Here is a 7,864-nt window from a genome sequence, read left to right as displayed (position 1 = left end):
GCCCTCCCTTCTATCACCCCACTCTCCCCCTTATGCCCTTCCCCCTTACTTCCTTGTAGGGCCAGATAGAGGAATTTTCTGACCCATCTTAATCAAAGGACAATGCACCCTGTTTGACCTCAGTGGGTACATCTGGTTTATAAGCCTGCACCTCCCTCCATGAAAGAAAGGCCTTTTAGAAGGAAGATCTCAGTGTATCCCTGACCTTACCCATATAGTTAACCTCAGAAACTATTTAGTTGGATGTCTCCACCTCTTTTTACTCTGCTCCCTCCGTCAGGTGCCTCAATCCTATAAGTAGAGGTCAGGCACTAGAAGACAGAAGGAAGTAGAATAGGTTTGGCCAGGTAATGCCAAATTTATTGATTTGATGTCAGCTGCTGGTTGAAGAAACTTTCTCAACTCCAAAGGTTTGTGAATTTAGCAGCACCTCTCTGGGGTGACACAAGGAGGATGGTATCCCTGGTATTCCTGGCTTTCCACTTCTTAGACCTACGCCAGCCACCAACAATGGCTGCATTAGAGGATGGAGTTGGATGACAGTTCCATCTTAGATGTATGCAACTTTATCCAGGAGAGTGACATTGTGGGTGCCAGGGACTGTCCCTTTCTATAGTGCCAGTCCTAACTCTGTTAAAAGCCAAGTCTATTCATTCAGGGAACTAAAGCAGGCTTCATGGTCCTGACAGTTCACTGTGGAAGAAACCTAGAGGGATTCCTGCTGCTTTGGGATAGGGAGGAGAATGGGAAAGGAGGCTTGGTGACATACATATGGTGGAAGATTTGCTTTTTTATTTGCATCCTAATCTGAAAAGCCACGAATGGCACTGTCATTTGCTATTAAATTCCCTTTCAAAATGTGCAATTAAGGAACAAATGCACCAATTTCATGTGTCTGTCCTGTGCCTCTTATATGTGAATGTTTTGATACCTGTAAAAAAGAAAAACATTCCATTTAAAAAAGGATGTTGTGCTATTCATTCTGCCAGGTGGGCCTTGCCCGCCTTTCAGAAATCACTTGGTACAAGAGATCTTCTGGGTGTCTCCCAAATTGAATAATAAAGTCAGAATCCTGATGCTGGACAGTGAAAAATGACCCATTGCAGGGCAGAAGTGCTGGGGTCCTAGTGCTGCCTCTGCCACCAACTCACTTGGGAACCTTGGGCAAGTCAGTTTACTGCTCTGAGCCTCACTTTCCACCTCCGTAAAGTGGGAATGATGGTTGGAATGTTTCTATCAGTTGTTCCTAAGTGATCATGTAGTAGAAAGAGTCTCAGACAAAAAAGGCACCAGGTCTGCCTCTGATGCTGCTCCATGGTGTCACACAAGACCCTTGAGCCTCTTGGGTCCTGGTCTATAAAACAGTGGTGGTGATTATCTACATTCCTATAAATTCTTTTGGGGTGTACAAAACAATCTCTCCCCAACAACACTGAAGAAATGTGCTTATCCCCATTTTAAAAGTGAGGAAACTGAGGTTCAGGAAAGAAGTTAGAGCTTTGAGAGTTGGAAGGGATTTCAGTAGAACAAGATCTCATCCAGTTTTTAGAGTCCCGGTACAAGGAAACTTACTTAACCTTCCAAGCGACTTCTCCAAGGTCACACAACTAAGAAGGTTCATATCTGGGACTCCAAACAGCCCTGGAATTCTGCCCTGCCTATCTGACAGAAGGTGGGATGAGGTCCAAATAATATCATGCAACCCTTAAATTCCTCCCCATCTCTAATCTCTGAAAAATAGCAGGGTTAGATCAGGGGTAGGGAACCTGCAGCCTCAAGGCCACATGTGGCCCTCTCATTCCTCAAGTGCAGCCCTTTAACTGAATCCAAACTTCAAAGAACAAATCACCTTAATAAAAGGATTTGTTGTATAAAACTTGGACTCAGTCAAAAGGCTACACCCAAGGATCTAGAAGGCCACATGTGGCCTTGAAGCTATTGGTTCCCCACCCCTGGATTAGGTAAACTCTAAGGTCCCTCCCAGCTTGGAAATTCTACACATGCCTTACAAATTATAATAGTTAATTTTACACAAATGTATCCCACAGGGTTACATAGTGTCTCTAAAACATAAAGGTAGAAAGGAGTTCAGAGATTATCTCTTCCAACTCTGCTATTTCTCTGCAGATCAATAACTTGTCCAGGCTCACACACATGTAGCAGCGAAAGATGCCACAACGCAGGTCTCCTGACTAGCACCTGATCTTCATCAACTAATCAAATCAAAAAGCATTTATTAACAACCTACTGTTTGCCAGGCATTGTGCCAAGCTCTGGGGATAGGAAGGAAGGAAAAAACCAAAAACAAGAACGAGGTTTTATTTACTCTAGGCCCAGCACTCTATCTACTCTACCACCTCAGTGCCTCTGGATGGTAATTGTTTTACCCTGTTAATTTAGCTATTACATAATGCCTGAAGAACTGTTGGCTTCCTTTGATTGGACTAGAAACTGTCTCTCCTAATTACAATCATTTTAAGTGAAGTTATTTTCATTTTTAATTGAGTGTATGTGTCCTTTAGTCCAGCCAATATGACTGGTGTCAGAAGTAGAAATGAGTATTTGAAAGGGAGTACGTAAGAAAGGAGCACCTTCTGCTGACACAAGCAGGAGCTGGCCAGGAGAACATGGCCACAGTGGCACTGGGGAGGGAAAGCATTCTACACCCCAGGGATGAAAAGGGAGCTGAGTCAGAGCCCTGAGAATGAAGCACAGGAGCAGAAAGAAAACCCAGGGCACCCCTGAACTAGAGCAAGAACAGGTGCCATCTGGTAGTTGGGAAACCCATTACCCAGTCCCAGGTCATAGTTGCAGGGAGGAGAAGAGTAGTCTCAGGGAAATGGGGTCCTAACTGTATTGAACAAGGAACACATTCTAGAAACTTAGTCATGTGTCTTGGAGCACAAAAGTAAATCAGAGACTCAGTTCTAGCATTTAGCCCCTCACATAAATCTGCAGTGGAATAACCAGGTCAGGAAATCAAGCCCAAAAGGGATCCAGCAGTCCAGTTGCTCTGAATGTACAGGCCCTCTCATCATGCTAAAAGTGACTGAGTCCAGCAGCAGGCTGTGGAAGTTCAACTATACACAATCCAACACATCCTGACCCAAACCTGTGTCAGCAACTTGCAGAGGTCCTACCAGGAGGGCAGTGCACAGACTTCTCCCTGCCTAATGACAATGACAATCATAATAATTCCTTAGAAGTTAGAATTGGTCAGATGATATAAGGAATATAAAACCTTACTGAAGAAAATAGCTTCCCCAAATTAAAATTGGCTAAATGGAAGCTAATCACTCCATGAGATATGAAGGAATAATGAAACAAAGTCAAAATACTGAAAAAAATGTGAATTTTAATACAAAAAACCTACCTAAAAAATAGATTAAGGAGAGAATCATTGGACTATTTGAAATCCATGAACAACAACAAAAAAAAATGGCTTGACATATTTCAAGAAAGTGAAAAGGAAAATGACAATACTACCTAAATTAATTTTATTTAGTGCTATGTGAAACTACCAAAGAATTACATTATAGAGCTAGAAAAAATTAGTAACAAGATTCATCCGGATGAGCAAAAGGTCAAGAATAGCAAGGAAATCAATGAAAAAATGTAACTCTAAACAATTTGGTACTGGGTGAGAAATAGATAGATTGATTAGTGAAACAGATTAGGTGTAAAATATATGGAAGCAAATGAGTACAGAAACCCAATGTTTGATAAACCCAAAGATCCCAGCTATTGAGGCAAGAACTCACTATCTGACAAAAATTACTGGGAAAACTGGAAAATAATCTGGCAGAAATTAGGCACAGACCAACATCTCATACCATATATCAAGTTAAGCTCAAAATGAGTACATGATTTAGACATAAAGGGTGATATCAAAAGCAAATTAATGGAGCATGGAAGAAGTCAGATCTATGAACAGGGGAAGAATTCATGAACAAACTAAAGATAGGTTCACAGGAGGTAAAAGGGACAATATTGATTTCATAAAATTTAAAGGTGTTTTGTGGAAATAAAATCAATGCAGCTAAACTTAGAAGAAAAGCAGGAAACTGGAGGTAAATACCTTTGCAGCAAGTTTTTTCTGATGGTCTCATTTCTCAAATATATAGGGAACTGGGTCAAATTATCAAGAATAAGACTCATTCTCCAATTGATAAATGGTCAAAGGATAGCAATAGTCAGTTTTCAGAGTAAGAAATCCAAGCTATCTGTATCCATATGAAAAAATTGCCCTAAATCAGCAATAATTAAAGAAATAACTCTGAGGTACCAGCTCAAGGTCATCCACTGCATCCTGGGCCATGCTAGTTGTCCTGACTTTTATCCTGCCACTGGACTTCAATGACTCTGAAAAAGAGAGTAAGGCTGATGACTGTGCAATTCTGCCTCACTTCAATTCACAAGCAAATCAAGACATCACCCATGATGTCATTGGCCCTCTTTGAAAATGAATGGTGAACGTGTTCATTGTTATAGCATGTAATCATTTTAACAAAATCAACTTGTATAACAAAAGAAGAAATATAACAAAAACATTAAAGTCTAATTGTAAAGGACTCACTAAGGTCAAACTTTATTTTTCACATATGAAAATGTCATCAGTATTCCTAAAACTGTCATCATTACAAGGGTAGTTTGAAAGAAAGGTTAAGGCTGAGTTATATATGATGGGGCAATTCTAAACAACAAAATTGGATAGGAAAAGGTAAAAAGGAGTAATTATCTCATAAAAATGGAACATGAAAAGAAGAACTGATACAGAGGAAGCAGGTAGGGGTGGAGAGTTGGTAATGTTAGAACCTTACTCTGGGTTGAAGAAGGAACAATGGATGTGTATCTGGAGGGTTATAGAAGTCTTCTAGACTTGAAGTGATCAGTGAAAGAGATTAGGTATGAAATGCATGGAAGCAAACATGAGAGAACGGGGGTTCAGAGTGCAGGAAGGACTTTTAGAAGGGTGTGAAGATTAAGATTTAGGAGAGTGGGTGGAAAGGATGAGAGTGAGACTCAGAGGAGTGAGTAGAAAAAAGGAATAAAAGGGTAAGGGGAGAAGATAAGGTAAGAAAGATAGAGTAAAAAAAAGTGTGACAAGGACAATAGTGAGTAAAAATAACAGAGGGAAATTCACAAATAGTAATTATAATTTTGAATGTGAATGGGATGAACTCACCCATAAAATAAAAACAGATGGCAAAATGGATTAAAAATCAGAATCCAACAATCTGTTGTTTACAAGAAACATATTTAAGAATGTGAGATACACACAGAGTTTTTTAAAATGGAGGGTTGGAGTAGAGTTTATTATGCTTCAACTGATACAAAAAAGGTAGGGGTGGCAATTATGATCTCAGACAAAGTTATGGCTAAAATAGATTCAATTAAAAGATATAAACAGGGTAACTGTATTTTGATAAAAGATACCACAGACAATAAAACAATATCAGTATTGAACCTATAGATACCAAATACTATAGCATCTACCTTTAAAAATTTTATTTATTTTTAGTTTTCAACACTTGTTTTTATAAGATTTTGAGTCCTAAATTTTCTTCCCCTCCTTCTCCTCCCCACTCCCCAAGATGGCATGCGATCTGACATAGACTATACATGCACAATCATATTAAACATATTTCCACATTAGTCCTGTTGTAAAGAAGAATTAGACTCAAAGGGGAAAACCACAAGAAAGAAAAAACAACTACTAAAAGAGAAAATAGTGTGCTTCAGTCTGTATTTAGACTCCATAGTTCTTTCTCTGGATGTGAATAGCATTTTCCATCTTTTGGAATTGTCTAAGATCAGGTCTGCACAACCTATGGCCCATGGGCCACTTACAGGATACCAAAGTATTTCAGGCAGCCCACAAAAAATGTAGAGGATGTATTTTTCGTGGGCGGTGTGAAATCCTTTGGTGGGCTGCTTGGCCCACAAGCCACAGGCTGTGTGGGCTTGTCTTAGATCATTGCATTGCTGGGAAGAACTAAGTCTATCAAAGTTGGTCATTGCATAATGTTGCTGTTACTGTGTACAATGTTCTCCTGTTTCTGCCCACTTCACTCAGCATCAGTTCATGTGTTTCCAGGTTTTTCTGAAATCTGCCTAAATTCTTATGGAACAATAGTACTACAACTTGTTCAGCCATTCCCTAATTGATGGGTATTCCCTCAATTTCCAACTCTTGGCCAGCACAAAAAGAGCTGCTATAAATATTTTTGCATATATGGGTCCTTTTCCCATTTTTATGATCTCTTTGGGATACAGACCTAGACGTGGTATTGCTGGGTCAAAGGGTATGCACAGTTTTATAGCCCTTTATAGCATCTACATTTTTTAAAATATTTTTTGGAGGGGGGAAAGGCAGGGCAATTGGGGTTAGGTAACTTGCCCAAGGTCACACAGCTAGTAAGTGTGTCAAGTATCTGAGGCCAGATTTGAACTCAGGTCCTCCTGACTCCAGGGCTGATGCTCTACTCACTGTGCCACCTAGCTGCCCTTCAGCATCTACATTTTTAAAAGAAAAGTTAAATGAATTACAAGTACTATAATAGTGGGAGACTTTAATCTTCCCCTCTCAGAACTAGATAAATCTAAACAAAAAATAAATAAGAAAGAAGTCAAGGAAGTGAATAGAATTTTAGATAAGCTAGATATGATAGTTAGCTATAGAGAAATGAATGGAAATAGAAAGGAATATCCCTTTTTCTCAGTGGTTCATGGTACCTTTACAAAGATTGATCACATATTAGTACATATTACAAATGTAAATTGCCTAGATTAGCAGAAGAGCAAATAGAACATCTAAGTAGAACTATTTTAGAAAAAGAAATTGAGAAGACCATAAATGAACTTCCAAAGAAAAAAGCACCAGAACCAAATGGATTTATAAATGAATTCTATCAAACATTTAAAGATCAACTAATTCCAATGTCAAATAAATTATTTGAAATTATAGGCAAAGAAGGAAACCTAACAAGCTCCTCTTATGAAAGAAATATAATACTGATATCTAAACCAGGAAGGGTAAAAACAGAGAAAGAAAATTATAAACCAATTTCATTAATGAATATGTATGCAAAAAATCTAAATAAAGTACTAGCTAAAAGATTACAACAATATATTAGTATGCAAAAATTTTATAGTTAAAAGGAGAAACATTAAAAATATCCTTTTCAGATGACAACGCAATAAAAATTATATTTCGTAAGGGACCAAGGAAGTATAGATTAAAAACTAATTGAAGATTAAACAACCTAATCTTAAAAAATAAGTGGGTTAAAGAACAAACCCAGGAACTATATAAGCAAAATGATATTTTTTAAAAAAACTTTTTATAAAAATAAAATCAGATTTAAACAATTGGAAAAATATTCATTGTTCATGGACAGATAGGGCCAATATAATAAAAATGACAATTTTGCCTAAATTAATTTATATATTCAATGCCATCCCAATTAAACTACCAAAATTATTTTGTTGAATTAGAAAAAATAATAACAAAATTCATTTGGAAGAACAAAAAATCAAGAATATCAAAAGAAATAATTTTTTAAAATGTAAAGGAAAGAAGTTTAGCAGTACCAGATCTTAAACTATATTATAAAGTTGTAATTATCAAAAATATCTGGTACTGGCTAAGAAATAAAAAAGGTAGATGAATGGAACAGAGCAGCAGCAAATAAATATAGTAACCTTGTATTTGATTAATGTAAAGACTTAAGATTTTGGGATAAGAATTCGTTATTTAGTAAAAATTGTTGGGGAAACTGGAAAGTAGTCTGGCAGAAATTGGGCAGAGACCAACGTCTACACCATTTACTAAGATAAGGTCAAAATGGATACATGATCTAGA

Source organism: Trichosurus vulpecula, chromosome 2 (genome assembly GCF_011100635.1).
Source record: "Trichosurus vulpecula isolate mTriVul1 chromosome 2, mTriVul1.pri, whole genome shotgun sequence".
Classification (NCBI taxonomy): domain Eukaryota; kingdom Metazoa; phylum Chordata; class Mammalia; order Diprotodontia; family Phalangeridae; genus Trichosurus; species Trichosurus vulpecula.
This window is presented reverse-complemented; position numbering follows the sequence as displayed.